We start from the raw sequence: 22,126 nt of genomic DNA on the forward strand, positions 1-22,126 counted from the left end.
CAATTTTAAAGACACTTTGCAAAACTCTCCCGTCGCTGCGAGTGACTCTGCGCAAACTTTATATCTCTCATGGTTGCGAACTTGTGATGAATCTGGACAATTTTCCACACTCACTCTCTCTGCTCCCTATTAAGAAGTGGGCGTCTTCAAAGGTTTAAAAGTTATGGGAAATGTCAAAGACGAGGTCTGGAAATAAAACAAATGTGAAAATTAAGTCGTCTTTTCAAAAGTTCCTGTCTTTGATGTACAACCCCTTTCATTTGTCACGAAAATTAAAAGAAGCCTCATCTTTTCAAAAAAATTTCCCTTTTGATATGCAAATAGGAGTTTCCATCAATAACGCGTTTTGATGTGATTAAGTCTAAAATGTACTTTTGTCCTAATTGGCTGCAAAAGTTCATTATTATTGGAAAGAGGCTGTGTTTTTTAATACAATAAAAGCGGAAACTGGAAAGAATGCTTAATTCAAGGTAAATTAATCTTTGGAAATTTCCTTAGCTTTCTTTTGTAATTAATTGAAAAAAACTACTCTTCGTAGTTAAAAAATCCAAATGAAGTAGCCTCTTCATTTATTTGCTCTAAAAAATGTACCAAATGTTTCCCAAAAAATGAGGTCATTAATTGAAGATTACAAAATTCAGGAAAAAATTGCATTATTTTATTGCTTTTTGATTTGAGATAATTATGAAACCTCAAAATTTTATAATTGAAAAAAAATTAATCTGTAATAAATATAATAATTTTTGTAAAAATCTCTGGAATTGTGCAACGATTTGCAAGTAACAAAAGTTGAATTTCCTTTAATTATAAAAGTGTAATTCCTACTATTTCTTTGATTAAATCCCACGGAAAAACGTATTCCGAGCGAAAAATCCGTTGAGCAGATGGCAAACAAAAGAGCGGTGTCGGGGAGATAAAAATTAATTTGACAGGAGCTCTCGCACTGGGCGCGCGCCTTTGACCGGCAGCTAGGGACAGCAAAAGGTGGCGCGACGCAATATTGGCCCGGCCCTCTTTCATTTCTCCGGCTGACAAAGCTAATTCCACGGCGAGCGTGTCACTCGGCGCGACGGCGTAACCTCATCTCTGGCGCGGACAGCAGTTTTCTCTCTGCCGAGTTTGCCCATTATAGTGAAAATGATATTCCCGCAGCACACCCAGACGGATAATGAGCTCCGATCTGAAAAGTACTAGGCATTTCCCCCCACACCACCAGCAAATCTGCTGCATTTTTCTGCTTGTGTTTTTTGTTGAATAAAAACTCAATTACATTATTATTATTACATTTTTGTTTGATGTAGGGCTACATCAACTGTGTGTCAAAAACGAAATATTAAATTCATCAGGACAAAAATACAGCTGCTAATCTCCCTGTGGAATTTATTTGCAATATTTTTCAAGGTATAGAATATCAAAATAGTGACAAAGAAATATTTCCCTGTTTGCAAAATATATAATTAATGTCTCCGCATGTTGATAAAAATCGAAATTTATCGACGCCTATTTTGCTTGCGTGATTACGTGAGAAACTTGATCATAGAAATCAATGGAGCCCATTAGATTTAATTTGCAATCGAATCCTTGTTTATTTTTAACTGGTGGAAGTTTTCACATTTCCTCAATTCGAAAGGAAAAAAATAACTCAATTTTACGATTTCCATTTTAATTACTGCTTATTTCAGTTTTGACGGTAAAGTATACGAATAAATCGTGATTTCTACTAAAGTATGAATTTTATTATAAATTGAAGACTTAAAATCATCAAAATTTAAATAAAAAAATATATAATAAAGGTGGAACATATTGCGTAAGAATACTCAACTTTTACTTTTCAACTTTCAACGCCAGCAGATTTTAATCATCACATAATCCTGATTTGTCCCTACATCCCTACGCTTCACCCCTTAATTATGTACCGCGCACCACTTGTAAACCACCCCTATTTAATTACACCGTCAACAAACATCCTTATTTTTATGCGACTCAAATCTGGAACGAATGAAAAAAAAACCACACGGCTGCTGGGGACAAGCGGAGAGGAAAAATATAATCACGTCGCAATATTCTAGAGAGAACGGGGAAAATAATAATCAGCGCACAAAAGCACCCCTGCGCCTGGATTAAGGGCGGACGGCTTTTCGCAGCAGCAGATTTTTGAAGAGGGCGTTTGCATGTCGGGTGTCTGGTCGCGGTAAATAAATAAGACGGGTGGTGCCTGGCTCTGCCTGAATGTGTCTGTCTGCGTGTTTTTAATTTTTCACAAACGGCACACCTGCTTCGTCGCATTACTCGTCGGCAGCGGCGTGGACGAGTGTGTATAACAAAGGCCAGGACACTCGACAAGAGTGATGAGATTTCGCCATCGCGTGTGTGTATCTATGCTGCGCCGCCCAGCCTCCGGCCGACGACAGCCCATTTTTTACTACAAATAACTTAACCCGTCGTCGCTAACAAGCAAAAATCACTCGCTGACAGCGTGACCACAAATAAAATTTATGTTTGGCCAAGTCAGAGAGCGAGAGTGAGAAAGGTTCCCCCCGGAATGAAAAAAAAACTGTACGTCCAGTGCATGTGAAGTAGGGAGAAGGATGGGGACGCCCTCGCGTTTAGAGTGCATGCAAACGAGAGGGTTAACACATAATCTAATTTGAATTCCGACAGCAGTGCTGATTTGAAAACTTGAAACAGTGCCAAATTTTAAGATCAAAAGCAGATCAAAAGGGTGCCCTTTTACATACTTGGCTAAAGTGCATAAATATAATTTAAACAATTTTTTTTTTTTTAAAGAATTGAAATATTTTTTACTTCTTTAATAATTTTTAAATAATATAATTTAACATTATTTCGAATGTTTATAAATTCAGTTAAAATATTTGTTGTTATTTTGTTAACCTAATATGTTTAATAAATAAATAATAAAAAAATGAGTGTTAATAACTTTTTTGTATTATTTTTTTCTATCGAAATGTATAAGTAACAACGCTAAGCCAATGATTGATGTAACAATTTTTTAGTACCAAGTATCAATTTTTACGTTTTGAACCCGAGATAATGCATACTGAATTGAATGTGAGAAAGAAAACATGGTAATAATTTTATTCAAAATTTCAGATTTATTCAAAAATCATTACAGAAATTTTTTGTATTTTTGTTACTATAATAAATTGTTTATTAATTTAATGTAGCAGAACTGTAGAGCTGATTTTGCCACGATTTTATCCATTTTTCCCTTCATTTTCTCTGATTTCATCACCACTATCTGCTTTGAAATTTTTCGCAGTCATTCAAAGCAAAAATAAATCATCGGAATAGATTTTAAAGCTTAAATAATATTTTACGTTATTTACCATTACCATTGTAATGATTGGCATTCAAAATACTTGCATATCATCTCCTAATTTTAAGTGTCCATAGCTTTTTGAACCACACATTCCTCGACAAAAGTTTTCTTATCAAATTTGAAAAGTTGTGGTTCAAACTTGGAGTGCAATATTAGTCACCTGTGCATAATTAGAAAACCTGTTCATCTGCAAAATCCTCCCTCTCTAATTGGATCCGACTGTGAATGTGCTGTTGTGAGTGAACAACTTATTTTTAAGCGGCGCGCGTCGCTCGAGAGCACACCGGCAGTCTCTCCGCTTCCAATTAATATTTATTTATTTGTTATTTGTGAATGCCCGTGAGCAGCTCATGTGGAACGTAAATAAAACAAAGGGCTTTGTTCTTGGCAGCGAGATGGCTGCTGCCGTTTTTGGAGTGTGTGTGCATCTCGCCGTGTGTACATGGAGGGTATGCTACCCGCCGAGCACACACACCGCACACAATAAAGCGGCTCTTTTCGTGCAGCAGGCGAGCCAAAATTTAAGCACTTTTCCAGCTATTTGCCTTTTTATGTACGAAACCGGGAGAGTACCTAAGAAGCACATAAAATGCAGACAAGTCTCTCTGCTCTCTCGACCCATGCACGATTCACTGCCAGTTTAAAACCAATTTGGTCCTTTCTCTCCTTTGAACCGTATCAAAAGGAATCCCACCAGCATGTTGCTTCCGACCTTTGCCGCCCACTTGAAGATTGTGCCCATATATTAATTTTGCAATTCGTATAGCGGCTTATTGAGCGAGCAAGCAACCGAAAGAAAATTATTTTTGCTGTTAAAATTGCTCCTCAAAGGTCATCTTAGAGTTTTTTTTTATTTCATTTTTTGTAGCCCTCCGAAACCCTTATAGTGTTTTGTGTGTGCATTAATTGCTTCCAGATGCTTCTTCCTCCCTCTATCGTTCGAAATGTGCACAGCCCTCTATCTCTCAGGAGTGTTGTTTCATGCGATCGAAGTGGCTCTCGAGTTCGACAGAGCAGTTTTCTTTGAACGCGCATCTCTCTGTGTTTTTAATCAAACGATGCTTGGAGATTAAGAGAAAATCGCATCGGAAATTGGACTTCTTTGAAAATCATCCCCCTTTAATTAATTAATTACGCATCGTGACTCACGAGGTATTTTTGATACGCAAATCCGTGAGAGGAAAGGATGGAAAATTACTCTAAAGCGTGTTGTTTGGTATTTTCAAAGTATTTCCTTGGGAGGTAATTAATAAAAAGCTATGTACTCGTTTGAAGTGGAACACAATGTTGCCGTTTAACTTTGCATATATTATTATATATTTATTTTCTCCTTGTGCTGCTATTTTAATTAAATTTGTGAGGAGAAAATCCAAGATATCAAATTCAATGGAGTCGGAAATATTCTTTCAGCATAATATTTCATATTGAAAAAAATTTAACAACGACTTTGTTGTCAGCGTTTATTGAAAATGAATGCGAATATTAATTTTTTTTGCAAGTTTTTAAGGATGGAAATACAAGTTTTCAATTGGATTTTTGCATTTTAATCAACCTAATAATTTATAGACATTATTGACTATCATGTAATTTTTTTCTGTCGTCCTTAATTCAATCAGCACAATCCATAATTTGCTTACCCAATGAAAGCTTCTGAATTATTTTCCTTCACCAACTTAAATTAACTTTGATTTCCGCAGCACCTAAAATCGTTTCGTCCTTGGATACTCTCAACTTTGATTACCCTAATTGCCACATTAACTAACATCAATTTCCTGAAACGCAACTAACATGCTCTCATCAAAGCAGTTTCTCTCGCAGCGAGGCTGTTGAAATTGTTACAAATCACATTCGCACGCAAATTGGCTCAAATTGTCATTTGGGCGAAATAATTACGCAACAGCAGGAAGCGGCGCTGAATGGGATTCGGCTTGCAAACTGCGAGCAAGAGCGAGTTACTCTGAAATGGCGAGATTTTATCAGAAAAGGGAGGGAGAGAAGAAGAGCGATGCCCGTAATTAGAATGCGGAACGAGCTCGAGTGAAAGAGTTGCACACATTCGGGGCTACAATGGGCCTGTGTGCTCGCTCATTATTATTGCTCCTTGAGTGGGCGCCGCTGCGAAAAATGAAAGTGAAAAAGCACGGAAGGGCTGACGAGAGAGATGTACACATTTCGCTCTTGAGACGACGGTATGTATAATACGGCGCGCATTTAATTATATGCCTGGCCAAATTTCTCCCAGCGACGAAAAATATACATAATAAAATATCCCTTTAAAAAGGCAACTTGTCGCCAAGACTTGATTCATTAGGGGTAGCTTGGAGATGACAATGTTCTTAAGCACAATGACTATATAACAACTCCAACAAGGGAACATCTTCAATCCTAATAACATTCAGTTTGTGTATCAGTTGTGTATATCAGATAAGCTTCAATAATGCGTAGTTAAAAAAATTGAAGTCAACATATAAGTTTCTCTAAATATTAAACTGGATTCGTTAATGGCAAGTGCTAAAAAAAAATATTCATTCATAAATTGGAAATTTATAAAATAAGATTTTTAATTACTATTAATGAAAGTTTAGGTATTTATCAAGAATTTTGAAATAATATTTAGCCTTGAATTGAAATTTAAAATTGGCACATTTATTTGATGCGACACGAAATTTTCTGTTCCAGAACTTCGAGAAAAAAATGTTTAATTAGGTCTTTTGAATTCTAGACAATAAATACCAAAATTTTGGCAATGACCAGAAATTGGCACGTGGTGTCGCGCAATGTTCCCTTTTTCGGGAGTGCAACAAACAATGGGCGTCCGCCACTTTTATGAATGCCGCCGCGCTCGCCTGCAGATAACGCAATTACGCAGGATTTCGCACACGCAGTGTCATGAAAGGAGGATCTCATTCCGAGCCGCATTTCGCCCCCACTTGATGAGCAGAGAGCACTTGAGAACTAGAGACGAACGTGTGTGCCGCCGCCGATAATCCGACTCCCTTTCTCCAGAGATTGACATCTACATTTTGCCCGAAGGATTTGACAAACGCATTCATTGTGTTAGGCTCCTTCCTTCCCCCCTGTATATGCCTACTGGCTCCAGCGTCTAATCAAATTTGCAGAACGCCTCCGCGCCACGAGATGTTTGCAATTCCTGACGCATGGAAACAATCTCGACAAATCCCCCGAAGACGTTTCTCGCTCGCTGATTAATTCGACCTGTATAAGTATTTTGCTGCAAATGTTTTGATTAAGAAAAAGTTTACAAGATTAATTAAAATTTGTAAACATAACACACTATGTAATTATTCACATTAACATATATTTTAAATTTATAATTAAATGTTTTTTCCATTTCTTCCAATCTTTTTTTTATTAAATTCTTTAAATATGACTTTTATTTAAATATTGATCAAAAAATTTAGCTAAAAATTTAAATTCATGCAATAAATATATATGCTTGCATTGACGTTCAACATTTGTGTTGTTATGAATATAGCTAAATATAACAAGCTCCATTTCTTTTACCATTTTCTCCCTAGATTGCATTCTTTGTTTCCAAAGAAACAGTGAAATAAAATAAGAAAACTCAATAAGTAGTAAATAAATAAACTTTAAATTCTACGTTTATCGCAATAAAGTAGTAAAGCAAGTAATCGCAAGTAATAAAGAAAATATGATTTTGAACCATGAATTGAATAATTTTAACTGTGTATATTATATTCCTTATTATCTAATATTAAAATATTTAAGTTAAAACGTAGCCAAAATAATACGTAAATTAATTGTTCTTCAAAAAATTAGTGCAAATTTTCTCATGAAGTAATTCTTCCATCTCTTTATTCTGTCCGACGTGATTAAAAGTTAAATCGACTCTGGAAGCATGCGGAATGAGGCGGCACTGGGAGCGCCCCATCGTTCGTCCGAAGAAGGAGAAAATTAAGAAAAATGACATTATTTCTCCCATCCCGAAGGCGAAACATGCAAATTCGGCTGTGCATACATTTGCCTAAAATTAAATACCCACTTGGAAATGTGACCTCTCCCAAGTGGCACCCGTGACGTCTCCATTTACTTGCAAAGAACTTTTTCTCTCAGGCACGTACACAATATGCAATGAGGCGAAGAAGTTTCCTCTCGTGTACAGAGCGAAAAATGCGATTTCATGCACACATCCTCCTCTCATATATTTTGTTATTTAAAAAAAGGTTCCTCTGTCTCTTGGCATGCTGGCAACTTTCTTTACTCGCGAATGCCAAGTGCTCCAGATTCCCACATTTGTAGCAAAACGACCGGCAAATCGTATGTGCATGCTTATTGGGGCACTAACGAGCCACGTCAAACTTTACGTTATATTTCTATTACGGCAAAAATCACATCCAAGCGTGGCGTTGAGCCAAGTTAGCTCGAAATCAATCAAATTACAATTTAATCTCTGGAGTTTAATTTGCATAACGTATCAAACTGACGAGACAAAATATAAATGGTATAATTTCTACAAAATGTAAATAAAGAATTTAAAATTCGTACCGTCTTTCTGGACAATTGCTTTAATTTAATTTAATATTTTTTCCTATTAGTGAACATTTTAATAGACATATTCAAAATTTTCCATTATTCTTTTTCATTGTCAGATTGGCGTAACCTCGGATTCTGTCATTTTCTAAAATGGTAGCAAACATGAATCCGTAATCAGTCAAACTCAATATTTATTCATCAATTATGCCTGTTTGCAAAAAAAGACAAACAAACACTCTGCGCATCAGAATAATCCCTCTGATTAAAAATTGCGGATATGGTATAAAATAATTTTTGGAGGAAAAAAACTCTGCTGTCATGAAAAATTCACTGCTTTTTTTTAGACATTTCGCAAAGCCTGAGGCAATTACGAGCAGTCATGAGTGAATTTACTCGGGAATGTGATTAAGTGTGCGGGGAGCGCCACGCCTCATAAATCTGATTTGCATGCAAATGTAATTCATACTACAAATTTCCAATGACAAATTTTATCGGACCTGAGAGTGCGTGGTATAAATTTTGAGTGCACGCGCGAACGCGTCCATTCGGCGGCATCAGCAGAATTAGCCCGGGAGAGAGGACATCAACAAAATATTAGTGCTTGGCTCGTGTGAAAGTTGGTCTGGTGCTTTTTTTTTGGAGCGAGCACAAACTGCCGCACGGCCGATGAAACATGACACATGAATAATTGGGCGACGTGTTAGCAAGGCTGTTTCAAGCTGGAGCAGAATGAAGAAAAGAGTGGTTACTTCCACTCTCGCCAAGCGTTTCAAATCTCGGTATGTCCCACCGAGTGTGCCAAATCTCTTTAAAATTACACACGAACAGGTTTTATTATCGTACTCTGCTGCGATCGTATTTTCGGAGAGAATAATTTCTCTATGCTGAGTGAGGTTTATTTTTGGATACTTTTTTCACACTCTTCATGTTTTTAGAACACGTGCTTTCACATTTGTCTAACGAAAAAAGAAAAGGCGGAGGTGCGTTAATGGAGGCCAAATGTTAAATATTCAAATATTGTTTTTAGAGTTTTGTTGATTTATTTCTAGTAGTATTCAAAAGGTTTAACGTACGCTTCTGAAAAAAAATCAAAATTAAAAAATAAATTAGTTAATTTAGAGGAAAAAATTGTGACGTAAAACGTAAATATAATTTAATTATATAATGTCATGCCTGTCATGTTAATTAAATTGCTAAGTAATTGGAATAAAAATATTTATATTTTTTTGCTCTTTTTGCAGATTTTAAGTTTCCTAACTTCTAAATTTTCACAAATGTATGTGAAGGTTTTCTTAAAATCTCGTCTATTGTTATTTTTAATGCATCTTGATATAAATTTAATTCAACTTATTTAACAAGTATTTAATTTTTTTAAAGTGTCTTTTATTTCTTGCCATATGTATAATTTTTACATTTTCGGAATTTTAATTCATAAATTTCGCATCGGCTGTTTTACATAACTGCGGGGAAAAACACAAAATTTATTCAATTTCCTTAGAAGTTTTATGGAGAAATAAACTACATAAATACAACGAGTCGCAGCAGAGAGCAAAATTCTGTTTGGAAGAGGTTGAAAAGCAAGCGTTTTGCCAGCAGACAAAAGGCCATCGGAGAGCAGCAGTGCACCTGCCCGAATCCTTTGAATTAAAATGCAAATGGGCCGCCACGCCAGGCCTTTGTGTGAAAGGATTTGCGGCGCAGCGTTTGTTAATTTATTATAAAGTTCATTATGCATAATTTTTTTCAAATTGGACATGTGTGGCAGGTTGAATTTTTTATGCGTGCATGTTTCAAAAAACAAGTACATGGCGTTGCGAATGTTCTGTTTTGGACGCGCGACGCGCGAGTATGAAAATTTAATTGTGTGCCCGGCCGTGGTGCGATCGCGTATTCCTCTCTGTGTGAGCCCTTCATTACTTATTGATTGTGCGGTGCGTGTTAATTGAAAGTTGGCCCCGGCTCTCGGAACAAAGCCCGGACCCAGCCGGACTGTGAACAATTTTGACAGGAATGCACAAACGCAGCTAGGCAAGTCCTTTGAAACATGCTAATTAATTTTGCTAATTACATTCTTTGGGCGTGTCAGTGCGTAATGATTGTTTGTGGTTCACGATTGCGCTTCCCCATTGCAGCTGGTCTAGCACTTTAATTAGGCGAACACTTTCGCTGTCTGCGGAAGCGAGTGTTTGATTTGAGCGTCGACTAAAGTGAGCACTCGTCAGCAATCGAGAGAGCAAATAGATTCACAACTCAAGCGCCACTGGTTTCGAATTTACAATTTTTGTAATTTTTCGCCCCACTTTTCCCTGATTAAAAACAAATATTTGCGCCATTGAAACTGATTTAACTGCTTCATGAGTTTCAGTTATATTCTACAAGCTTTTTAAATTTCATTAACGCGATGAAATTTATGGAATGACAAAAACAACAACAAGAGGGTGGTGTAATTTTTTTTTAATAAAAAAGCTAAACCAAAAGTTGTATATATAGTCACGGTCTGCGGAATTTTTTTCTTCATAAAAAATTCAATAACTTTTTACTTCCAAACTTGATATTCCATTTCTCATGTTACTTTTGTTTTATATGAACTTATAAAATAGAAAATGATAATGAAATAAACTTCATACAACAAAACAACAGCTCCAATGAAATGTTCAGCTATTTTCCTCAAAGGTTTTTAATGTTTATTAAAATAAGATATTCATCAGCAAATTGATGAGTATAAGGCACATTTATAGATGTTGGTGCCAATTTAATAATTAAAAATTAAATCAAGACAAAAATGGACGAAGAAAAAGTAGATATAAAATAATAAAAAAATAATTACTTTCAATTTTTTTAACTCAGTATTTTCTATGATTTTTACTAAAATAGTGTTGCTATTTTACTTTTTTTCCTCCGAAATAAATTTAACATAAACTTTCTTAAATTTATTTGCTAGAAATCCCACAACTACTAACTTTTTGTTTTGTCGGCTTGCAACTCTTAAATATTAAATCACTTAATGAACATGTATATTGTGCCTATGAAAACAGCTCTCTTTTTTGTGAGATCCATTATTTTCCTCTTTCCTCCTCGCAAATTTAAATATTTTAAATATTTCTAGATTTAATGCAACGCAAATAAATTTGTGTGGTTTTTCAATTATCTCCCGCATTGAGGCCCAAAAGTTGCGGAGCCATGAGGCGGAACAACCTCCAGCATTGTGAGCGTTCATCGGACCAAATGTAATTCGAAAGCACACAGCGCTGGCCGTCCGAAAATTTCGCATCAAAAGCAAGCTTTCGCCAAAATTATCAAGCGAAACCACACGCTCGATGGGTACTCGTGTCGCCCGACATGAGATCAACAGCGTTTTGCGAGAGGGCTATCTCCTCGATAAACAGCAATTTGTTCATAACGTCGGCTCGAATCAAATCCCGGCAGCTGCACATTATACGCAGGCGGAAATTAAGGGTCAGTTTTGGAATTAGAGCGCAAAGCTGGCTGCGTGCATATTTCAAGAGGGTGTACGATATCAACGAACGTATAATTGCGAGCCGTTTCCGAGTGTGGATTAATTCGTCATCAATATAATAAAGGATGATATCGTAATTATTGTGGAATTTCACCGAGCGAATTAATTCAACCGCAGTTTAATTAATGCGCCGGTCTGGTGAATAATTAAGTGGGCCGCAAAATGTCTGTATGTATTTGCTCAATAACAAGTTTTGATTAAAAGCCCGGCCACGCCCCAAAACTTTGGCCAAAAATTGAAAATCGCAACTCATTCGCAGCTGACTGAAGAAGACGCCCCGCCGCGGGTTGCATTATTAATTAATTTTTACTTGGCGCCGAGTTGAGAGAGACGGTTATTGTTTACTTTCATCAGCGGAGAGTCTCGAGTTCGCAGAGGTTTTTTTTTGTCTATCCACATTTGAAAAGAAGCAAATGTTTTTTCAATCTCACGAGTTCCATTGCTGGTAAATTAAAATTAATCAGTAGTGAACTCAAACCATTGAAATCCAATCGGAAAATTCCACAAATTAATTGCACTGAAAACTTTTTTTATAAACTTGAATCATTTGTATGCTTTCAGACACCTTTCAAGCCAAAGCACAGGTCGGTTGGCAAGGGGTCGTGGATTTATTTGCAAAAAATCAGGTGAAAAGAACACAAAATGTGACGGATTTTGGCGTGGAAAAAACTCGGAAAAGTCAAAAGCTTTCCCGGAAAAACGCTACTGTAGTTTCAACTTAAAAATGGAATATCTAGGGTTCTAATTGAGATACAGAAATGCGGCTAGCACCAAAAATTTTCTTTTTACCTCCTCTTCAATCATGAGGGGTCAAATAATCCAGAGGTCAAAGGTCAAGGTCATTTTTCAGGGGTCACACGTACAAAAAAAATTCTAGCAAAAATATGCCGATTGGGCTGAAATTTTTTTCTAAGATAGTCCTAACATGTAGAAACAACATATTAAAAATTCAGAATGGCATATTTTTTAGATTTTGTATAAAAAAATCACAAAGGTAAAAAAACATGATTTTTTCACATTTTGCTCATGATCAAAAATTTATTTGTAGAAAGCACGTATCTAAAATGGGTAAATTTATTTATTTATTGACAAAAAATTCCTAAATTTGCAAAAAAATTCTTAAAAATTCTAAAAATCAATATCCGATCATTGGCAAAATACGAAAAATTCACGTTTTTTTACCTTTGTGATTTTTTTATAAAAAATCTAAAAAATATGCCATTCTGAATTTTTAATATGTTGTTCCTACATGTTGGGAATATCTTAGAAAAAAATTTCAGCCCAATCGAAGGTGGCATATTTTTGCTAGAATTTTTTTTGTACGTGTGACCCCTGAAAAATGACCTTGACCTTTGACCTCTGGATTATTTGACCCCTCATGATTGAAGAGGAGGTAAAAAGAAAATTTTTGGTGCTAGCCGCATTTCTGTATCTCAATTAGAACCCTAGATATTCCATTTTTAAGTTGAAACTACAGTAGCGTTTTTCCGGGAAAGCTTTTGACTTTTCCGAGTTTTTTCCACGCCAAAATCCGTCACATTTTGTGTTCTTTTCACCTGATTTTTTGCAAATAAATCCACGACCCCTTGCCAACCGACCTGTGCTTTGGCTTGAAAGGTGTCTTCATATTAATTTGCTGTACATTTGACAGAACCCATAGAATTTGCACCAGAGCAATAAAATTACCTGCGTTGTTAGATTTTTTGCCGGAAGCCGCTCATATTGGAAAGCGGAATTGTTTCACCAACCGCAATTTTTTGCCGTCAACCCTTTCCCCGGCAATTGATTTTTGAACTTTGGGAAGAGCAACTTCGGTGGTGGACGAACACAAAAGATATTAATTTGATTTTTCACTGCTCTTTTTGCTTGACGTATGGTAGAGGAAATTGAAAAGTGTCACCCGGCTCGATGCCCGGCGGAAACAATATTTTGGCAGCGCGTGCACGCATCAGTCACGCGCGACTGCAAAAAAATCATCATCCGCGAACTTAATTAATTTTTTTTCTGACAGCAGCCGAGTAATGAGTTTTCATTACAGGGACACTCGCTGAAATTCATCCCTTTTTTGATGGTTTGGAAAATTAAAAATAAAAAAATATTGGTCATCAAGATATTTAAAACAACATTCTGATATAATATAGCGTAAAAATTCAAGCGTTTGTTTTTTTTACAATTTCTCTACATTGTTAGATACGGAGTTCCAGAATAAAAACGATAAAAACATTGATTGAAGGGGGCATTTAGAAGATTTTTTTAATTGTTTTCTACAGTTTTTCTAATAAATAAATCTAATAACAAAAATAAACGGGTTTGAATGAAAAATCAGCTAGGTTCGAATCAACCAAATTTTGGTTCTTTGAAACTATTTTAACCGGCATTCATTTATTCTTCCTGGAATATTGACTCTAGTTACTGCAGTTTCTCACTCTCTCAGGGAGCGACCTCGTTATTATGCATGATTATATTATGTACGTGAGTCATTATTATTACTGCGGGAAGGGAGAGAGACAGGTATTTCATTAGCAGCAGAATCGGGCGTGTTCGGCGGCTGCAGACTATACCACTGGGTGCCGTGTGAGCACCGTGTTTGTGGCCGTAATTAAGTTAGACGCGCGATATTCATTAAGACCTAATGCTCCAACACGTAATCTTGCGACTATATATCAAAGGATCGGCTGGGTCGCTGCTGCAAGCTGCTTTTGCGAATTGGGTGGTTTGTGGGAAAACGCAGAGAAGTGCAGCGCGAATGTGATTCAAAACGCAGATGTTTCTCATTATCTACATACATATATTTTTCAAAAGCATTTTTAACTGTTAAAAAATATATGAGAAAATTCAATTTAATTTTTGCTTTGTTATTTGATTGTTTTCATACTCTTCATTAATATATTTTAAGATGTAATTTGGTTATATAATTCGAATTAATTATCACTAATTTAATTGCAATTATTACTTCACAAGGAAACTCCTTAACGATGATAAAATTTATTTTAATGTAATTAAATCTGTGCATCAATTTAATTTTTGTGTATTGACTTGATGTAACATGTTGTGTTTTTCATATTGTATCTGAATGGAGAGTAAATAAATAAATTTATTTTAAATAAATAAATCAATCAATCAATCAACTTGAAGTACTTTTCACATATCTATCAGAAGATGATATATTGATTCTTTAAAAGATACTTTGTAAAAGTAGAATACATCAATATAATGCCAAGGACAGGTTCTATGTTGCATATTAAATAATTGAGGGGATGAAATTATTTAATTTAAATCTTTTCAACAACACTATATATTGTATACTGTATGATACATTTCAAAAATAATTTTGATTTTGAGCTATTGTCTTGTCCAAAATGTGAAATAAAAGGAAATCCATAATCCATATTTACAAATAATTATCATAAGACTTGGTCTCCGTATAATAGACATTACTTTACAGAAAAGTATGAGCTTAAAGGATAATGATAGTAAATTCTCAAAATAAGCTTACGTAAAATTCTGTAAAACAATTTATCACCATATAAAGCAACTCTCGATAGTTACCATCAATTTTTTTAATAACTTAAAATACTTAATATATCATTTTTATTTTGTTTGAAAGTCCTTCAGAGAGAAGATGGGCAATTTTCGTTTCTTCTTGGCCTGTGGGATTTCCAGCTGAGAAAGTATTATGGTCAGGAAGGCAATATGCAGGAAGGTGAGGGCCAGATCAGAAGCTGTTCGATCATTACGCATCAGTTGCCGAATGATCACGCAGAGGCAAAGGGAAGCAAGCAGTATACCCTCATTAATTACACGAGACGCTCCTTTTGATGACGCGAAAACCATATCCGCTTCCAAAAAGGCAAAAGTTGGTCTTCCGTACTTACATCTCGGGGGTGCATTTCATCGATCAATCGGCGAAAAACTTGATTTACTGCCAGCAATCCTAGGGGGTTCCGCAAAACTTTGTTTTCCGGGGTTGTGTGTATCGATCCAGAAATACACTGTGAACGAAATGAATTCGCCGCAGTTATACAAAAGCGACGCCATTAATTGTAATCTGGCCGAGTGAGCCATAAATTCTGATTTGCGGCAATTATTGCCATTTTTCAAAAAAATAATCCGGCTGAAAAAACAGTTGGCACCGGGGGCCTCGGATGGGTCCCGGAAAGCACGGTCGACGAGATATTTTGAATGGCTCGAGGCGTGTGCTGCTAATCAGAGTGAATGAAAACAAACTTGGAGGGCCTGCAGTGTAAATTTGCTTTCGCAATGAGAGAGAACGAGCGAGAGAGTCGCTCTAGCTCCCGTTGACGTACGGATTAGAGTGCAATTTAATTCTCACAGCTTTGTGCCTTCCTCGGCTCCTCGCAGGGAGATGAGACGAGCGAGGCCAAGTTTTTCTCAAAACATCTCTGCTCTTGTTCCTTGTTCGTTACGAAATAATAAATTGCTTTCGCGACACGAAACTCAAACCTCGCAAGGAAACAACAAAAAGGGTAGCATTTTTGATCGACCTCCTTCTTTCGCTGCTGAATTTTTGAACTATTTTTGAACTTCATGCTCTCCGCTAATTAAATTTTTAGCGAACCAATTAGCGGAGCTGCCGCTGTTCAGTAAAATACGCGTGAGTTGGTACGTTTCTCACAATAACATTGTGATTGAGTTTGCAAAGTTCCTCACCTGAAAATGATACAGATTAACGCGCTCTCGCAAATTAGATTTCGCTCAAGCGTAATTATTTCGTGTATGGGGTAGGTAGGGAGGTGTACGTGGAACAAAACGTTTCGCCGAATGAAAAGCAGAAAGTGCGATTTTAATTAGTCTCTGTTGAATGTAGAAATAACGCGCGTGTTTGACGAGGCAAAAGGTCATTAGGGAGAAGCCAGACATTCCGAGCTCGTTCGCTCTCGCCCACGCCGCATGTATAAATCACGAAACAATTACAACTTTATAATTTATAGAGATGGCAGCAAGCGGCCAATATTTGTCCAATTTGATATCTACTTTTTATAGCCATAAATTTCTCCGCGGCCAACGAGGTGCGCCGCGATTTATGGCGCGCCCGTTTATTGATTACGGAGCAAAAGAGACCTTTCTAGCACCGATCTGCAGAGGTACTCAATCTCCGCACTAGACTCGTGTGGAATTTCATTTCGTTTCTGCGGTAATTACTAGAAGCAAAAAACTGAAGAGAGGAGGAATATATTTAAAAAATACTAAATTTACTAAATTGCCTGCCTTAGCTAAAAGCCTTGCTCTGGCGCAATAATTAGAGTCTGGACGGAGGGCATTATTTAAAGTTCACAAACTTTCATATGGGCAAATTAAAACCGCAGGCTTTTATTTTTGATTTTTCTGATACAACATGCATCACAAATTATTGTAATTGATGTGCGCCCAGACGAAGTTATTAGTTTCATGAAATTTTTATTACATTTTTTTTGTTATTGAAGTTAAAAAAATTTAAAAGTGTATTCAGTCATGTATTTTATTTTATTTTTGTTCATACATTTTGACTGAATGTGGACATAAATCGCTTGGAATATATCAATTAAGTGTTTCCCCAACTTTTTTAAAGATCTGTCCTTGGGAATTCAGCGTCTTTTTCTGTCCTTTACCTGTTTTTTCGGAGTTTAAAGTGGTGAACATGCTTTCTGGGACCCAGCATGAGCCGAATTTCAGCACTTTTTTGGCCCACTTGAATCACTTCTAAAATTGTAAAAAAAAAAAAAAAAAAAAAAAAATAATTACCTGATGCATTTTGACATAAAAATCTGAAAATGAACTTTATTTACGTCAAAATTAGATTTAGCTCAGGTGAACGGGCTTGAAAATAAAATTAGCTCAAATCACCGCTGACGCGTCATAGATTTAGCTCAAGAACGCGGACGTACAGCAACTGCAGTTTGTTATTTCCTTAAAAATAAAATCTAAGCATTCAATTGATATTTTACAGCATAAAATAATAATAAAAAATTTAGTTTTAAAACAAAACTTTTATTGTTTTCATGAAATTAATAACAATAAAATGAGGGGAAAATGAAAAAATTTGCTGTGAAAATCTGCATTTTATTCTTGTCTGGTAAGTCTTCGGTCTCATCTAGTTAAAAAGTTGATTGCATATTAAATATTAATCTCTTCCCGGCGGAGCTAGGAAGCAATCATTTATTTTTGGCGACAATTAAGGGCGTGCTGGGATGGATGAAAAATTGCAATTTTTGCACATGAAGGTTCCCATAATATTTTATATCACCCGCAGATTGATACCAGGCTGCGATTTTTTCCAGTTTATGCGGGAGCCAATTTCGCGTTGACGCTTCATTGGTTACGGAAACGCTGCAGAGAGTTAATCAAATCGGCTGTGACTGTCGCGTGGGCGGCGTTATTAAATGACATTTTACTGGCGAAAAATTGGTCTCATTAGGGAGTCAATTTCCCGTCGCCGCAGCCGCCGCACAATAAAATGCAAATCGTCGGAGGGCGCGAATTTCGATTTGCGCCGATTTACTTTTTTGCCATACGACAAAAGAGAAGCTGTGAAAATAAGATTTATGACACAGGCGACGTTCGCGCCAGATATTCTCAGATTAACATAGAGTGACACGGCGCTGTTTGCTTTTTACTACCCCGCGCTGCGGCAAAATAAATAAAATACGAAATATAAATACATAAAAGCTGGAGACGAGGCGGAAAAAGATATTAATTCCGTTATTCCTCCCACATGTGACGTGTGGTTATAAAAAGATTATTATATTTTTTTTGTCTGCCGAGGCCAATTTCCTTTTGCATCATTTCTTCTAGCAAAGTTTTCCAGATCTGTCATTATTTCTTAATACTCCTCGGCTCGTTTTTTCTTCATCTCTTTTTTTACCCAAGACATCTCTGCTCATCTACTTTCGGTTGAGTCTTGAAATGAAACCAAAGCGCTCGCAGTTTAAACAACTCTTTTTGAAGGAAGATTTCGCAACTTTTCTGATTTAGACAAAAGTTTTATAATATGCAGAGTGGAGAGGACATTCTGAAAGCCAAGAAGGCAGACTTTTAGTTAAATCTTGGCTGCTTGTTTTTTCCTTTCTTTCCGTCTCTTCTTGAAACTTTTTTATATATTTTTGTCTGCTCAAGAGAAATTTTTCGGCACACAGAATTGCCTCATTAGCTTCACTTTTATTGCCATAAACCGCTGAATTACTTACCTAAATGTACTTTTTATTTAATAACGCGCGTTTCTCCGCTTATTTTTGCTTTGATCCGTAATTACGTTGTTTGCGTAATTTCCACCGGCGCGGAAAATTGCACATACTTCTGGGAAAATATGGCGCAAACTGGAGATGCAACATTTCTGTTCGTCCACCCTCCTCCGTCTCGCGTGTTTACATTTATTCAATCCTCTTTAGATTCTGCGGCCGGAATATTGACGATTTCTTTAATAGACAAGCGGAAGTGAATCGCGTGCCGTGACCGAGGGTAGTTTATTTCCTGAGATAAACTCGTGAATGGAAGACGGTATTTATCTATTTTTGGAGAGCAAACCAGCCGACGAATCGTTCAGTTTTGAATTTTTGATAGAATAATTAATTTTCTTTTTCATTTGAATTCCTCCCATCAGAATTATGCATGTCACTCGCAATAATCGTAAAAGTTAAATTATTCGATCCTCTATTCTGAATGTATTAAAGCGTGAAGTAGTTCCTCTCTCCCGTTGGTGTATTCTAAATGTAAACTTTACTGGTCGAATATATTAGAGATGTTTTAAGGGAAACCGTGAATTATACCATAAATATTTCTCTAGATCTTATAATGCAATGTTTTGTTAGAGAAATTTTGAAAGTTTTAAGTTAAATTTTCTCTCTCTTGACTTTTGAAATCTATAAGTTCAATGTTGTTTAGTTGAAAAAATATAATCTGGATACATTTTTCTAAGCTTAAAGCTTCAAATTTACAAGATAAATGAGTCACTAGGGTCTGACCAAGATAAAGTGAAAAAGCTCCTAAATATTACCTCCTTTATAGAAGAACATTAAGCTAGTATGCTTAAAGAAAGTATTTCTATCCGATCAAATTTTGTATTATGTGAGAAACATTATTCTCCAAAGGGCACGTTTCCCTTCAAAAACTCATAAGTATTCACAAAAAGTATCACTCCCGGCGATTTGCAATTCATTCTGTGAAAATATGATAAGGAGTACGGATGGCAAAGTTTTGAGAGTAATCCTTGCAAAATTATGCAACCGAGAGCCGCAGCAGTTATCGGTGGAACGCCTCAGAGCCAATTTGCAACCGCCACTTGTTTACTGCCTTAATGAAGCCAAAGCCAAAACAAAAGGCCGCCAACAATGCTCGTAGCGCGAATCTCCGTCGCGGCATTTAAATTCAGTGCAAAAACACGGCGGGGGAAGCAGCCAGCGTTGCATGCAGAAACGAGACAATGACACGGCAGCTAAAACATTTAAGCAGGCACACACACTGTCTGTGTGACCTGAAAATAAATGGCGGCTGTGAGTGACAGCAGGGCGGAAAGTGCGCGCCTTTTTGTCGCCGTCGAGAAATTCCGAAACAAGTGCAAAAGACGAGTGTGATCAATTTCTCTTTTCGCGTGTGTGTTTTTCGTTTCAAGAGAGGCAGGAAAGAAGTTGAAAGTGCTCTCCCACGAGCTGGATGGTGGGGCCAAGAAATTACCGAATTACTCTCCGGTGCTTTCCAAGAGTTTCTTTTGCTGGTGAAAGTTCCATCGTCGGCCAAAGTTGATGGCACCGTCCTCGATGATTTTGTAATTAGTGCTTTTCGTCAACTTTGAAATGAGTTTTGCCTGAAGAAAGTCTCCTAAATAATTTTTTTTCTCATTATCAGAAAAAAATATTGTAAACAAACTTGAAGGAAGCTTCGCGGAATAAATAATTATGTTTTCATCTTCCGTTGCCCCTGCCAGAGTCGTATTGATTTTTTTTTATATTTGGATAAAATTTAACGTTTGAGGTTGTATTCAATTTTTATCTTTCACATTAGCTAATTGTATAAAAAAGTATTCTAGGTGAAATTGAAAATACCAAAATAGGTGAAAAAAATTCCAAAATATAGAATCAGAATGTTATTTACTTGGATTATTATAAATATGATGATTCATTATTCAAAAACTAAATTAAAAAATTGTTGAAATATTTTTTTACAATTAATACTACAAATTTTAAGAAATGCAAACACAATAAATAAAATACAATATCAAAGTGCGATAACTTTCAAGCAATGCGTGAATTTTGTAAGTCATCTAGACACTTCTCATTGCTGGAAAGACTCCCTCGCACTTCACGCCCCCAGTTAAGCTCTCGTACTCGCGTTCGTGAGCACAGAATGAAAACAAATGGCGAAAAAGAAACCCCCAGCACTAGCAGAAGCGACGACGGGCGCTCTTTTGTTAAATCGTCTTTTTCACTCTCACTCGGCGAGCGGAGCGTGATTATTATTTGTGGGTGCAAATTTTTCTCCGGCACGAAAAAGAGCGAGTGGCGGGCACATGCTCGAAAAAAATGACAAAGGCGCTCGTCGGTTCAGCCGAGGTTCGGTCATGTATGCAACCCGCTTGTGAGATTTTACACGCGGGTTGCCTACACGAATCGCGGCAAGGGGTCCGCGGTAAAAAGCAAGCGGACGGCCAAACGCAATTACGCTGCAAAGATGACAACAGGTGGAGCAACCCTTCGGACGAAACGCCTTTTTTCAAGTGGACGACTCCAATTTCGAGCTGTGAAAATCGAACCGATCGCTCGCGGCGCACCTGCTCTGTTTGATTTTTCACCCTTTGAAATCGGTCCGTTGACATTCCATGGTGCGTGACCCATTCGGGAAATTACACTCTGTTGTTTTCAATGGACGCAATTAATTGCCCTTTGGAAATTTGAAGTTCACCCAGAACTGTGAATCGGTTCATTTAATTAAATTCGGTGTGTGGATGGTCCTTTAATTATGTATGTAATTTAATTCGCTTGATTAATTCAACATCAGTGGTGCGGAAAATTGATATCAAATTTGACATATTTATTGACATTGAATTAGTTGGATTAGGGATTTTTTTTAAGTATAATATAATTCTAACAAAATATATTTACCATTTTGAATTTTCATATGTATTAACCAATACAATGGTTGTTGAACTAAACTCACATATTAGGGTCGGAAAACCTTATTTATCCAGTTGCAATATAAAAAAATACATGCTGAAATGAAACACTGCGTTTCCATGTTTGTGCAAGAATTTAGATTTAGTAAATATCAAATATAAATCACAAAATAATTATTTAATGTGCAGTAAATGCGTGTAATGTTGCCAAATATTACACATATTTCTTATGCATTCTATACACAATTCTTAACATTAATCCAATGAATTTTCATATTCAGTTTGGAAAAAAATCGTATACCACATCAACAATATCAACGTAATTTTCCTAATTCAAACTTTTTATTCTTACTCAATTATAAGTTACGCTCCTATCATTTGCTTTTTTATTTTACAAGGTAAAAATTTTCACTAAAACAAAGAATTCGTCACAATATTATTTTAAATTTCTTCTGAAAATTAAATTTTTACTTATTTAAATACAAATTTAAATCTTTTTACGCCCATGAGCAAATAAAAAAAAAAGATTCTTCTCCAAGGATACTGTCTTGATATTGCTAGTAATAAAATTTGCGATATATCGTGGCCCACATAATACTAAAATAAAATGTGCCGCCATGCATGTGAAGAGCAGAAAGTAATTTCAGAGGCG

General features: G+C 36.3%; 1 protein-coding gene across 4 annotated transcripts in view; it reads left to right on the top strand.

Annotated features, from left to right (window-relative positions):
* The window catches only part of LOC132194078 (KH domain-containing, RNA-binding, signal transduction-associated protein 2-like), a 114,283-nt gene that overhangs the window by 11,477 nt on the left and 80,680 nt on the right, over window positions 1-22,126 (top strand). The window lies entirely within an intron of this gene.

Source organism: Neocloeon triangulifer, unplaced genomic scaffold (genome assembly GCF_031216515.1).
Source record: "Neocloeon triangulifer isolate White Clay Creek 2 clone unplaced genomic scaffold, ASM3121651v1 ptg000001l, whole genome shotgun sequence".
Taxonomy (NCBI): domain Eukaryota; kingdom Metazoa; phylum Arthropoda; class Insecta; order Ephemeroptera; family Baetidae; genus Neocloeon; species Neocloeon triangulifer.